The 16035-nt window shown below is 34.1% G+C and overlaps 1 protein-coding gene and 1 long non-coding RNA gene across 7 annotated transcripts in view; one reads left to right on the top strand and one right to left on the bottom strand.

Moving 5' to 3' along the window:
* The window catches only part of LOC128248895 (uncharacterized), a 201687-nt gene that overhangs the window by 42885 nt on the left and 142767 nt on the right, over window positions 1-16035 (top strand). The gene's annotated exons all lie outside the window — the stretch shown is intronic.
* Window positions 1-16035, bottom strand: part of LOC106881299 (uncharacterized) — a 233516-nt gene that overhangs the window by 143143 nt on the left and 74338 nt on the right. Inside the window, exon 2 of the mRNA XM_052971134.2 lies at window positions 2021-2276. The gene's annotated coding sequence lies outside the window, so the exon portion shown is untranslated. The remainder of the gene's footprint in view (window positions 1-2020; window positions 2277-16035) is intronic.

Genomic DNA, 16035 nt, shown 5'->3' with positions numbered 1-16035 from the left:
TATTTGAAATAAGCTGTTTGATTAATTCTTTAACTACCAATGGGTGCTTAAATTTATTTTGCCATCTTTGATAGTTTGATCAAGTGAATTATGTTTGATTAGGATTTATCAACTAAGAATTGAGAAAAATATTATATTTATTATTTTTATTACTTTTTTTTTTGTACTAAATTGTTGGAGACAATAGCATGACTGACCAAAAAATCCACATGATATTTAATAACTCTATGTTCTCAGTTCAAATCCTAGCAATGTAGAATTCTTTTTTAAATCACTTTAGTCTTAATAAAGTCAGGACCAAGTAAATTCAACAAAACTTGATCTGGTGCTTTGTCAAATGTCATTATTTATTATCATTTTAGTTATGGATTTCTGTAACATTTAAAGAAAACTATTTTCCAGTTTCACCTTCAAATATAGGTCAGGTTAGAGATTTTAGAAACAGCTGTGACAAACTGAAAAATTAACTTTTAGAAATATTAGATACTAATTAACTTTTAAGACCTGATGTTAATTTATTTCATATATTTTTTTAAGGGTGAGTAACCAATTTGATGGTGGTGGTGGTGTGGGCTTGACACCATGGTAATGTTATGAAAGGATGTGTGACGCTGGTAGTTATAGATGGAGATGCCAAGAAATTGGGGTGAAGGAGAATAAAAATGATGGAAAGCATCAGATATATTGTATACGTAACTTTGGTATTGATTCTTAGTTGTAGCCATTTTGCACATGAACCTCTTGGAAGGAACAAATGTCCTAATTGTCATTTCTGTCTTTCTTTTTCATAATATGGCCTATGACCACTTAATTACTTGCTCAACTAATTCATATTTATCATACTATTATCTGGTAGTCTAATTGATTGTTTTTTATTAGAAAATAAATTATAATTTTAGTTTTAAGAAATAATGTCTCTATTCTTAATTTCTTTTAAATATGGTGTTAATTATTTACCAGTGAAACTGACAAGCTGAAGATTTTAAATGAATTATTATTTATTTTTATGAGTGAGTGATATGTGAGATAATTTACTTAGTTATTGTGGCTCTGGCTTTAAAGCCAAAATAGTTTATATCATATGTTCTCTCACTGAGACTAAGTTGCCGTGTATCTTTAGCAAAATGACCTATTTTTAATTAGACAACATGGATGAATACACTGCAACAGGCAGGAAACCATTTCTTGTGTATAAATAATGAGATCTCATCTTGAAGATAGATATACCATAGTCTTATGGAGTATTAATGCCATGAGGTTAAAGAAACTGGATCACTCTATTGCTAGTTGATTCTTAAACTACCATCTCAGCCAAGTTAGTTGAAAATCGATGATACCACAACTTCTGTTTTATGAAAAAAATACTCGTTCCAACAATTTTAAAATGGAAATTGAATTATCATTTAGCCCATGTCTTTTATGTTGTTGGTGAAATAAATTAGCTATAAAACAAGTGAAAACCCCAGTCTCAGGTTGATGGCTTTTCTCAATAGTTATAGTTGTTATACAAATCATTTCTAATCTTAACTGTGATGTGGCCTTTAATCAACAATCTTCATTTTGCCAGCTTTAGTCTTCCTAATCCAAAATATATGCTAACCATCACTTGCTCGAAAATTGTCAAACATAATTTTATTTCAACTATTTGAGAAAGTAATAATTGATAACAATGTCCTATAAACATATCAAAAAGTTCAATAGAAACTAAAGAACAAAATATATGATGTTAGACTGATCTATAAAATATTATGAAGCCTAATGATGTTAGTGATAAGTTAAAGTTTATAACAAAAATCCACTTGGCAGGTAATTAAATCATTTTACAGTTGTAAGCACACAAGTGACACACATCTATTCTTAAGACATTTTACTATTTTATCAGAAAATATCAGTTATTATATCCCTACACACCATAATTCTTTGTAAATTAAGGATTAATGATAGTTTTGTAAGACAAAGATACAGAGTAGTGTATAATATCTGTAGATGTAGAGTGATGAAATAAAATATTATTTATTACCTGTAGAGGTTTTCCTGCAGACTTGCTCTTGGAGTGAACAGTATCCATAGAGTTGATAAAATCTGGGTCCTTATGTAAGTTTCATTCCTAGGATTGTTGCCTTTGACAGGATAATAGGAAAAGAAGGGATCTTTGTATTTTTTGTTTTAGTTTATATTTCTTTTTAACATTGTTTTTACACCTTATTTCTTTTTGTTATCCATTTTCACTTTCTTTCTTCCTGGCTTTTATTTATAGGTTTCTATTGTTTGCACACCTGGAAATAAAAGACAAAGAGTTATTATTGTGGTTATTTAGATTTGATATTGTTGTTGCTGGTATTTTTCCTAAATTGACTAGAGATTGGTTTTATGTTAATTAATTATATTATAATTTTGGCTGAAACTCAAACGAGCTATACACATTATACAAGCTTGCATAGAGATAATAATGCAAACACATAAAGAACAATACACATTTACACACAATGGCACATACATGATAATGATACATCAGACACTTGTACACATATATGCACACATATACATTAAATAACACATACATATAAGTAGAGAAACACACATACATACAAAAGTGTGTATTGAATGAGACAAATGTGTGTATTTAATGGCATACGCATTCAGAATCACACATACACATACATCTATACACTGATGCACAAGTATATGAATAAAATCAGACTCAGACATACGTATATACAATGATAAACATGCATACATATGTACATTGACACATACACATTAAATGAGACATTATAATATATATTCTACTGATTCACTTCCAACGTTAACTGTAACTGTTCTGGTATAAACCTGCCATTTTGTCAACTCTCTAAACTTGTCTCCTTGTAAAAGAGTAATTGTAATTTTTATAATTATTGTAAGCAAGAATCTATAATGAGGGGCACTTAATGGGAGAGGATGGAATGGAGCTGTGAATGTGATTAGTTTATATGATGGTTGATATTAAGTTCCATAGAGTAGAGGAAGTGTTACAGGCAAGCTGTGTGTAATAATATGCTTTAGATTTCTCGTTATTTTGCTTTATATAGGTAGAAACTCTGTACTGTCTCAATCAACCCATGAATGCAAAGTAGTGTATTTTACCTAACTAATCAATGAAGAACTGTGGAGGTCAGTGTATGGTAGATTTCTGAAATGTATACCCACCTTAAAGGGTATCTTGTTACATTTTAGGGTAACGGTTTAAAGATAAGGCTGTGATAGTAAGAACCAAAAGATTCACATAAAGTATTAGTTATAGTATTGGTAGAGAGAATGAACTGTGAGAATTTTTAGAATATCCATGAAGTTGAAGGTTCGCTTTTTTGGATTTTGCCAACAATGTCAGATCTCAAAGGATATGTTTCATGACCTCAGTAGCGGAGTTTATGTAAGTGATCCTTGAAGAAGTGTCAGCTATTGATAGGATATAAAGTATTTTCCTTATGTTTATTTTCATCATTGTTGTTTGTGATGTGATTTACTGATAGTTACCCTCTTTTTTTTTTACTAGTGATAACCAAACTGATTGTCTCATTAGCTTACTTATCAACCTGTACTCATCTCTCTTAGAAATTAGAAATAACGAATGATCCAGTCATTTTGGAATAGTGGATATCTTTAAGACATGCAAACCAGTAGAAATAAATAACAAACTGAAGATGACTTGAGGATATGGAATAACTAGCTAACACAAAGATAGAGAATGAATAGAAATGATAAGTTTTAGTCGAGTTGGTAACCTGGAAATACAAGACTAAGTGATAAGCAACCAAAATATGCATCTGTCTCGTAATGCATTGCATTTGTGTAACTCTTGGTGTATATTTTTTGAGACAAATCAGCCTGTTTCAAGCTGTTTGCAATAAATGGTTAATCTGGTTAATCTATTTTATGAATCATGAATCAATAGTGCATTATAATGTGATAGAAGCCATGAACCATTCAGTCAACCATTTAAGACCTTACCAACTCAACAAGTTGCAGCCCTTTTCATACAATATAGAGTACAAGTAATTATTTGTAAAAGGAAACCCAGAGCCAAGAACACTAATGACTTTTTTTTTGTTTGAAGGGAGGCTGTAAATAATATTTTAAGAAACATGTGATGCACTTTGTAGGAACAGAATAGGTAAGTTTGAAGGAGTCATAAATATAGAGAGTAGTTGTAAATCAATATTAGTTCATTTTGTTTTTCTGCAAGATTGGGGAAATGTTATAACGAAGTCAGAAAGATTATAACAATCAACACAAACTGGACAGATAGCTAAGCCAGTGGTATGAGAAATAAACCTAGCATTTGTAGTGACATTGAGGGATTTAGCTGTATATAGATCATGCTTAGAATGACTGTACTGTATCACTGCTTTCATGTTATGTTAATCAGTTGGATCTTTGATAAGTTAAAGGTGACTAGGTTATTGCATCCCAATTTGAGTGTGTTTTTTAGGCAGAGAAAATCTGGCAGGGACGTCTAAGCTATGGATGGTGTAAGTATGTCCAGAAGGAAGGAAGATTGAAAGTTGGTATTATTCATATTGAAGAATGCATGGTTAGAAATAATAGCAAATAGACTGTTGTTATGTGGGAGATGTAAGTTGGCTAGTAGAGTGGCATTGATACAATGTGGTTGTGAGAGATCTCTGCAATGCTCATTGCAATAGCACAGTTAAATGGAAATCTCCAAGCCAAATGGATCTTGTCCGTAAGCAGACAAATTCACTTGAATGTTCTTAACTCAGAAATGACAAGAATTCATCACTTTGATTGGGGTTTAACAAGTTGGCTTTCTCAAAAGTTATCATGTGAAAAAAAACCCTCCGTTATCTGATGTAGGAAAGACAAATTCAAATAGACCAGGTTATACAGAAACCATACTGTTAGTAACTGGAGAGCAAGAGCAAGAGAGGGAGAGAGAGAGAGTGGAGGGTAATGAATTGATTTTCTATGACAATTTCTATAATCTTTGAGATGCTGGATGTGCATGAAATAGAACAAGAGCTCAAAGAGAATCAAGCACATCATTACATATTTCCTTAAACTGATATAAATTCCTATATAGACAGAAAAAAATGTAAAATTTTATTTGTGTTAAGAGTTGAATTTAGAGTGTACTGGATGAGACAAAATTAGGAAAGATCTCTTTGTTAGATTGGCCAGAAAAATTAAAAGGCTTTGGTCGGCATTAGTTTTTATCTTGAAATCCAGTAGATGACTTGTTAAGCTCTCAACTAAAGAATTATTGCTTTGTATTATATCACCGGTACTCTTCCATTTTCTCTTATGCCCAAGTAAATGTGCTAAACTCTTCTTTTTATATAACAGATAAATAATTTAATAGTTGGATAAATTAATTATATAATGATAAAGATAATTCATATTGTAGTGACGTATTGTAGGGAGTCATAAGGATGCTTGTATGCAATTTTGCATCTGATGGGATGTTACAATATATTTACTGTCAAGCATTTTGGATAGATCTTAACACTGTTTTTTCTGGTTTATATGTAGTGGGTTGTAAACATAAATGTAGAAATCATCATAATTATCATCATTGTTTTATATCTGTTTTTCATGCTGACATGAGTTGGACAATTCAACAATATTCAATGGGTTAGAGGGCCACATCTTGCTCCAGTATCTCAATTTGGCTTCCATGGTTACTATAGCTGGATACCTTTCCTAACACAAAATATTTTACAGAGTGTACTGGATGGAATTATTTTTATGGCACCTATATCATAGAGGTTGTGTCACCATCAGCAAGACTAAAATGCTCTCTCAAACCTGAGTTGTTGCTTGAATCAGTTACCGATCACATACAGGATGTATGGGGGAATTTTGTTGCACTAGCAACATTGAAATCATATTGCAGCTTGCAAAGTGAATGACAGCTCCTATGATGAATGCAACAGATATATTGTTTTGTGAGGATGATAATGAAGAGAATAACATTGCAAACAGTGCTGGGGTAGGAGTAATGGAAATAAAAAGTAGGGAAGGGGGAGAGTAATTATTAGGGAATAGTGTGATGGAGAGTGGTTATGGTAATTGGCTGGGTTAATTAAGAGGGAACGGTGATGGCAAAAGTCAGTTGTCTGCCATGCCAGCATGGTTTAAACAGTTTGTCAGGGTCCAATACAGTTCTTCTTGGAGTTACATAAGTTTATTTTTAAAATATGGTGGTAAGAGAGATACTAATAGCAACAGTGTTAGAGAGATGGATATTAGAAGGAAAAGTAAGAAGTAGTGTCAAGGGATTAGTGAGACGCAGCAGAAATTATATGGACTTGGCTTGGAAATTTTGCCATACCCTCCATATTTGCCTGACCTTACACCTTCAGATTTCTACCTGTTTGGGCCTCTTCAAAATTCATTGAATGGACAGAGCTTAAACTTTGAAGAGGATGTAAAAATATACCTGGAAGCATTTTCCCTGAGTAAAAAACGAAATTCTTTGAACAGGTAATAATGTTATATCTGCCCACCTGATTGCAGAAGATAGTTGAACAAAACAGTAATTATGTCATTGATCGATTAAATCAGTTTGTGTTTAAAATCTGTGTCTTATTTTAACTTAAAAATCCTAATGGACTTTTGGGCAACCCTATACATGTGTGTAATGTGCCTACCTTTTCCAGAATTCAAACAACAGGTCACAAAGATAACATATATACATATATATTGGCCTAAATGCAATATACTTAGGCAGCTTTTGCAAAGGTAACAACAGTTTTGCTCTTCAACTTCTGTATGCATTGTATCTTTATGGAAAAGGTCATGATTTAGCAACAGAAAAAATATTTTTGTTGATTAGGAGCATTATATTTATTATAAATGTTCTTAAATTAAGAAAAAAAAATGTCATTATGACTTCAGTTTACATTTCTATTTTTAACATCTATTATTACTATTCTGCAGTAAAAGTAATTACATTTTCCCATGTATTTAACAGAATTTTTGTTAGTTTGGCTTTACACTATATTTTAATCAGTGTTGTCTTTAAATTTAAAATGATTCTCCCACTCTGCTCTAGGAAGTTGTTATCTTGTATACTGTAACTTTAGTTATCAGTAAATTATTTGATGGCAAATATTAGAGCTTTTTGGAGATGTGTAACCAAGGCTGTCTCTTGACTTATCTATCATGATGATAATCATCTTCATAATTTGAATATCATGAGGCTTGATTGCTTGACAAAAAAAATGGGGTTATATTACCTAATCCAAAACCAACTTAATTATAACAGCAACAGGGTACTCTGCACCCTATCCAGAATATGTAGGTCAATGAGGAATTAGACAAAGGTTAAAGTTTATCAGGAATTCTATTAGAAAAATTTAACTATTGATACTATGGTAACCTAGATATGATATGTGCTTTAATTGCTTTTTTTTATATATATAAAGTTAAGTTGAGCTGTAAATACTTCAAACTTGACTGTTGCATATAAAGTCATCATCCATCAATAATAACCGCACTATCCCATCCAAAGATACCCTCATCTAGTTGCAAATGAAGGTTACATCAAAAGTAATTAAATCCACGAAAAAGATGACATCATGAGATGTGTGCCACACCCAGGTACAGTGAAGAAACTAGATCTACTTTTAAGACTAATAGAATCGTAAAAATCACTAACTTAGAGAAGCATGATGGCATCCTGAAACCCTTAAATTTAATTACTATAATAATTGATAGCAGCAATCAAACTAGCTCACCAACAGGCTTCATTCACTAAGACAACATTAAGGTTTTGAAATACTAAGAACAAATAACAATACAAGATGACATTTTGTTTTGAGAGAACCAAAATTAGCAGCAAGACAAGTGGCACCTTAAAACACATAGATCTAGTGAAATGATATGGTTATATATAAAGATTTGCTAAAGGCACGTATGTTAACCTTTATGATGTGTTAAGTCTATGATCAGAAATTTCTTGAGTGTAGTTTTGAGATCAAGTTAAAGTAATACTATGTTCACGTTTACTTTATCAAACATTTTTTCACAGAGGTGCTATCTCTAATTTGATGGTTTTACTAACTATATAAATTTACCATTTGTGTTACCCCTTTCTTTTTAGATTACAAATGCATTTGTTTACTTTTGTTGCTGTTAATCATGATGGTGGAAAGGATGAGGGTGTTAATAACGAAGAAACCAAGTGTCTAAATTATATGAAGGGGAAAGAACTACATTTGCACCTACTCCCTGTGTTTGCATTACAAAATAACTGTTAGCATGCCAAGCAAAAAAATCTCAACATTCATTTATTGCAAATATACAAATGATAAATTTGGTTTATTTAATTCATACATAATAAAATACACCATTTTGAGCGTTTTTGAGCGAGATCGTTGCCAGTGCCCCTGGACTGGCTCTTGTGTGGGTGGCACATAAAATACACCATTTTGAGCGTGGCCGTTGCCAGTACGGCCTGGCTGGCCTTTGTGCTGGTAGCACGTAAAAGCACCCACTACACTCTTTGAGTGGTTGGCGTTAGGAAGGGCATCCAGCTGTAGAAACTCTGCCAAATCAGATTGGAGCTTGGTGTAGCCATCTGGTTTCACCAGTCCTCAGTCAAATCTTCCAACCCATGCAAGCATGGAAAGCGAACATTAAACGACGATGATGATATAGTGTGCATGATGGATTAACAGAGAATCTTGCTTCTCACAATATAGAAATATTTCTGGTGACACTAGCAGACAAAATGGAAAAGGTGTTACCCCAGAGGATAGCGAGGGAGATGTGCGGGAACAGCCCCTCTGACTCATGGGTCTTGCACTTGTAGACAATCTCTGCCCTGATAGTGGGGAGCAGGGATATGACTATTGGAGGTGGGGAGGGTGGGGGCAAGAATGTCGGAGGTCTTAACTCCCACAGGCTCAGCCATAGACCTGTCAGAGAGCAACCAATACCTTGACAGTTTGCTTTTCTCAGTCTGATGGGCAGCAGCGCCTGGGCTAGTAGCTGACAACTCCAAGTTGCCACTGGAGAAGGTGTCACAGCATGTGGCATCCCAGATGAGGGGCCTACCACCACAGAATGGGAAAACTGTCATATTGTCCAGCCTTTTACCATCCCTTTGGCTTAGCCCCACTGGCTTGAGTTGGGAAGGGAGGCATGTGGTGTCCAGGCTATGCTTTATGATCTTGTCAAGGGCAGCATGGTATGGCATGGAAGGATAGTGTATGGAGGCAGAAAGAATCTGTCAGTTCTATTAACTACCACATTCATTATTATATTAATATCAACTTCATAGATTCTAGAATGGCATACAACATATTCATATTCAAAATAAATGAAAATCTGCCAAAACCAGAAAATGCATTCATACTTTTAACTGTCAATTGCTTATGAAATGGAAGTAAGTTTATATTGTCACTCTGAGAATTTCCACAGGTATGTGCATGCTCAATGATTAGTAAGTGTATGTTGGCATTGAATTAGTTGTTAACAGGCATAGACTTTGTACATGTTGCCTAGTTGAAAACCATCACCTAGTGCCTTTAATAAAATTTCATTCTGTTCCAGGCATTCAGTCGAGACTCCTAGTTCCCATCTCATGCATATCTTTCTTACAAATATTGAGGAGCCTGCTCAAAGATCCTCCTCTATGACTAACTTACAGGAAAAAAAAACAAAAATCAAGAAACCCTTAGTAGGGACTGCTTGGTAATTGACCTAACAACATTTCTGTTCATCAGGTCCTTTTAAAAAGTGCAGATAAATAATCGTGATGAACAGTGCATTAGTTGTAGTTTCAAGATTATCCACACACACACACACACACACACCATAAAACACCCACAGAATCCTAACTCTCAGCCAATGAATATCTGGATGGTACTCAGATGACTTTTCTTTATATTCTGTTTTTGTTCAGAGCAGAGATTCACACAGACAACAGTCAATACTGCTCCTCTTCCAACTAAAACACTCTGTAAATGCATTCATATATAATTTTTATCCTTTCTTCAAAGGCACAGCTGATTTAGTGATGCCTTAGCATATTACTGGTATCATATTACATTCATGACTGGATTTAGAAAGGCAACATTAGTCCTTGAAGGATTGCATTCAAGAAATGTTAGATAATTGACTAAATATGGTAAAGTTCATACATATACATTGTTATCATCATTGTTTTTTAATATCATCATCATTATTGTCATCATTGTCATCAAAATGATAGGTTTTATGTCTTTTTCTCCATGTTGGCTTGAGTTGTAGGGATCATTATTGAATATCATTTTACCTTTTAGGTTTTTTTACTTACAACAAGACCTCTTTGTCTACTTTTCAGTCTTATATCAACATATCTATAATGGCTAAGACTCCCATCAAAGTTCTAGGTGTTTCTTTCTGGTTCTATCGCATACCTAGGAAGAAGCAGTACCATTAGTTTTAGTTCTTATATATTCAGACAACCTAGGAATACTCAGCTAGAATCATACAGGTTAATACTGCTGGATGGACCGACCCTCTCAGAAAGTGTTAAAACCACTGGGAACTCCAGCCAACAGCTGCTCATGGGAGTGTCTTACTCCAGCATCACTTCTATGCATATAGTAGTAGTAGTAGTAGTAGTAGTAGTAGTAGTAGTAGTAGTAGTAGTAGTAGTAGTAGTAGTAGTAGTTGCAGCAGCAGCAGCACTAGTAAATAAGTATATATGTGTGTGTGTGTCTGTGTTATCTCATTTCCTTTCTAATCCTATTTGAATACTTCCAACCATTGAATTAAAACAATTATTTGCATATGTAACCTAGCTCAATTAAAGTTAAATTTTTTTTTTATTTAATTATGAATACATTGCATTTGTGTTCTATTTATGTTAAGTAGTGTTGGAGAAATAGAGAGAGGCAGAGGTGAGATATTTGAAATCTAGGCCAAAGCAAGCAAGCACAAGAGGAAACATTATGTTTCTTTGCTTCTTTTTTTTTTTTTTGCTTCATTTATTATTTTTTTATGTATATATGTATGTATGTATGTATGTATGTATGCATGTATGTATATATATATATATATATATATATATATATATATTATTTTAAAGATAATGAGTGGATTTACAAACAATTACAGATAAATAGATCATAAATTGTCGAAATTTTTGTACTAATTGAAGAATTTCTACCTCACTGACTTGTTGACTATCCTAGAATTACTTGATAGATGTAGACAGTCACATATATGTAAGCATAAGCATATGATATACTACATATACATAGACAAACGTATACCTACCCAATTATAGAAATTTATATTCACTGATAAATACTGGGACTTCCATATTATAATAAAAATATGTACAAGCAGTTACACATACATATTTACATATAAGCATATATACACACATATACACATACATATACACATCTGGAGTTTGAATTTCAATTAATACATAAACACTCAGTCATGTAAGTATACTCTTTTACTCTTTTACTTGTTTCAGTCATTTGACTGTGGCCATGCTGGAGCACTGCCTTTAGTCGAGCAAATCGACCCCAGGACTTACTCTTTGGATGCCTAGTACTTATTATATTGGTCTATTTTGCTGAACCGCTAAGTTACGGGGACATAAACACACCAGCATCGGTTGTCAAGCGATGTTGGAGGGACAAACACAGGTACACAAACATATACATACATATATACGACGGGCTTCTTTCAGTTTCTGTCTACCAAATCCACTCACAAGGGTTTGGTCGGCCCGAGGCTATAGTAGAAGCCACTTGCCCATGGTGCCACACAGTGGGACTGAACCCGGAACCATGTTGTTGGTATGGAAGCTACTTACCACACAGCCACTCCTGCGCCTATAGTTAGACATCTCTGTAAAGGCATATCCAATTACTTTTAATTTTGGTTTCACATATGAAAACATGCAAGTTAAATAGTACTCGTGTAGATTCATAAATGCATAGACTTGCATCTAAAAGCAGTCATTCTCACATTATACACACACACACATATATACACATACATATACACATATGTACACACTCATATACACATATACAAACCTATATACACAAACACACCTATACTTATACATTAATTTATATACATATAAATTTATATATATATAAACTCATCCCTTGTACTCGTCTAGCAAGTGACTTGATCTGAAACTGTATTGAAAGTGAAGTAGTTACATCACAGAAGACCCATTTATTTAATAACATACAAAGCTGTTAAATTCAATCTAAATTTACTGCATGAGGTGCCAGATTTTTCATCACACACCTGGTCACAGCATGGTCATTGACATAGCTCCACACAGTTATGCAACGAAAATTTTTTCACCTTATGAAATAAATTTCAATTTAAAGTCAATTTACATTGTGCGGTTAAATGGCCCTTCTATGCTGTAGTTGCTGTATCCTATTATATGTACACACACCGACTCATACACATGTGTGTTTATGCCATGTGAGTGTGGGTGTGTGTGTGTATGTTTGTATCTCCTTGTCTTCATATTTCATAACAGTTGAAAATGAGCATCACTGTCTTAGAAGCAATGTCGTTCATTTCCAATATCCTGCAGAAACATGTCTGGCCATGGGAATATATTATCTTGCTTACAAGGTGGTGAGGGTTGGCAACAGGAAGGGCATGCTGTTGTAGAAAATCTGCTTCAATAAACTCTTATTAAGTCATAGAAAAGTGGATGTTAAAATAATGATGATGATGATGATGATGATGATGATATATCAAATGATGATGATGATGATGATGATGATATATCAAATGGTAGAGGCGCAATGGCCCAGTGGTTGGGACAGCAGACTCGCGGTCATAGGATCGCGGTTTCGATTCCGAGACCGGGCGTTGTGAGTGTTTATTGAGCGAAAACACCTAAAGCTCCACGAGGCTCCGGCAGGGGATGGTGGCGAACCCTGCTGTACTCTTCCACCACAACTTTCTCTCATTCTTACTTCCTGTTTCTGTTGTGCCTGTAATTCAAAGGGCCAGCCTTGTCACACTGTGTCACGCTGAATATCCCCAAGAACTACGTTAAGGGTACACGTGTCTGTGGAGTGCTCAGCCAGTTGCACGTTAATTTCACGAGCAGGCTGTTCCGTTGATTGGATCAACTGGAACCCTCGACGTCGTAAGCGACGGAGTGCCAACAACAACCAACAACCTATATCAATTGGTACTTAATGAATGTATTGACATAAGATGCATTCCATATATTTGATAAAAACTTCTGGAGAAGAACAACGAAATTTTTATTAAAAATAGTTTAAAGGATTGGATCCAAAGAGAATTTGAGTTTAAAATGATATGCACTACTTTTTGTAATTATAGAAAGTTTCTCCAGCTACTCTTTCATTAAACCACTGTATGCTTATCCTGTCAAAACTGACAGTGTTTCACACATATATTAGAAGTTATACCATGATTTATGCCAAGCAATGTGGATAAATTTTACAGGGATTATCACCCATTGTTTCTTTACTTCTGTTCATATGTGAATGATACAGGTAACAAAGTCCATTGAAAAACTTTTGTTCTTTCAAGGAGTAGAATTCAATGCCCTCTTCATTCATTCTACCACTGAACTCCATGATAAAAGAATTATGTTAACAAGAAATATAAATTAATAATGTGTGTGTGTGTGTGTGTGTGTGTGTGTAAAGATTTTTAATTTATATATTTTATCTCCTGTTCTGCACAGTGAAAGAAACACACACATTTACACACACACACACACACACACACACACACACACACACTCACATACACATTCTTTTATCCTTTTACTTGTTTCAATCATCAGACTGCTGCCATGCTGGGGCACCACCTTGAGGAATTTTTTTTTTTTAGTTGAAATAATTGACCCCAGTTTTTATTTTGAAACCTGGTACTTATTCTATTGGTCTCTTTAGCTGAATTGCTAAGTTACAGGGATGTAAACACACCAACACCAGTTGTCAAGAGATGGCAGGAGACAAACAGACATGAAGACACATACAAACATATATATATACATGCATACATACATATACATATATATATATATATATATATATATATATATATATATATATATATATATATATATATATATATATATATATATATACGATGGGCTTCTTTCATTTACTGTCTACCAAACTCTCACAAGGCTTTGGTCAGTTTGAGATTATAGTAGAAGACACTTGTACAAGGTTCCATGCAGTGGGACTGAATCCAGAGCCATAAGGTTGGGATGGCAAGTTACAACATATGCTTGAGAACCATTGTCGCCACAGGCAAAACTCAGTAATGCAAGATATAATATGTGTGTATATCACTGATTTTCCATCACAATTGTTTTAATGTCCACTTTTCCATGCTTGTCTGGGTCTAATGAAGTTTATTTAAGCAGATTTTCTACAGCTAGATGCAGTTCCTGTTCCCAACACTCATCTGTTTCCAAGTGAGGTAATATTTTCTCATAGCTAGACAATTTTTCGCAGAATATTGGAAAGAAATAACATTTACTTACAACATTCATGCCATTTCAAGAAATGGAGACACAAATATACACATACTCAGTCACACACACACACACACACACACACACACACACACACACACACACACACACACACCACACACACACACTAAGGGGGTGATCTGGTAGAAATGTTAGCACGCCGGTCGAAATGCTTAGCAGTATTTCGTCTGCCGCTACGTTCTGAGTTCAAATTCCGCTGAGGTCGACTTTGCCTTTCATTCTTTCGAGGTCAATTAAATAAGTGCTAGTTACACACTGGGGTCGATATAATCGACTTTATCCATTTATCTGTCCTTGTTTGTCCCCTCTGTGTGTAGCCCCTTATGGGTATTAAAGAAATAACACACACTCTTGCGCATGCATGCACACACACACACACACACACACACACACACACACACACACACACACACACACACATATATTACATACAAAAATTTATTCATCCCCAGCCTGTAATAGAAGATACCTGCCCATTGTGTCATGCCTTGAGACTGAACCCAAAACCATGTGGTGGAAAAGCAAACTTCTTAATCATGCAGCCACTTCTGTGCCTAAAACCATGTACCTAAAGCCACATTTGGGTATGAGTATATATATGAAGTCATGAATTTAGGACATGGTCAGTTTTTGATGAACTGTGGAATTTACACAATCTGTCTCAGATGAAGTATACAGCTATAACCAATATTTAAACCCTGCTCCATCCTTGTAATATGATATAATAATAAGGTTATATTATTACTGATATTTAAACAAAGTATATTTTCATATCACATGTCATACTCTGCAATTATTAGCAATAATATGAGACATACTATAGTCATTCACAGACACCCAGATTAGTTATTTGAAATATATAGATGTCATTCACTTCAGATTGAAACATAAGTTCTTTTCAGTTATTACCAATATTAATCTAATGATCACTCTCATTATGTCAATATCCAGTTATTACCAACAGTAATAACTGGACATATGTTGATCAACCCACTTATAATTAGACTCGTTGTTGTAATGATTTGGACTCCTGTCAGTTTAACATAAACTTTAAACCAATAAGTGCATGTGTGCATCTAAACTCAATCTTATGTATACTTGAGGTCTAATGTGAATTTAAAGTCAGTTGCATCATACCAGATATGGTAATATTTCTTATATTTAGACTAAGTAAATGAATACTAAGCAGAAGTCAGTGAGTAGAAGAGATATTTTTTAGATTTTTTCACAGTAAATTCAGGCTGAATTTTACTGCAGGTCAGTGTTTCTCATAGGGATCAAACCAGTTGTGGTGATTGAAAGCTGATGGACAAATTGTTATGCTTAATTAAGATGGTTTAAGCTTTTTTAAAATGTCCAACACCATGGCAAAGAAAGAATATAATATATTTACTTTACTCTTTTACTCTTTTGTTTCAGTCATTTCATTGTGGCCATGCTGGAGCACTGCCTTTAGTCGAACAAATTGACCCCAGGACTTATTCTTTGGAAGCCTA

Source organism: Octopus bimaculoides, chromosome 10 (assembly GCF_046866305.1).
Source record: "Octopus bimaculoides isolate indiv1 chromosome 10, ASM4686630v1, whole genome shotgun sequence".
Classification (NCBI taxonomy): Eukaryota; Metazoa; Mollusca; class Cephalopoda; order Octopoda; family Octopodidae; genus Octopus; species Octopus bimaculoides.
Note: the sequence above shows the minus strand (reverse complement) of the source record. Positions and strands in the feature narration are given on the sequence as shown.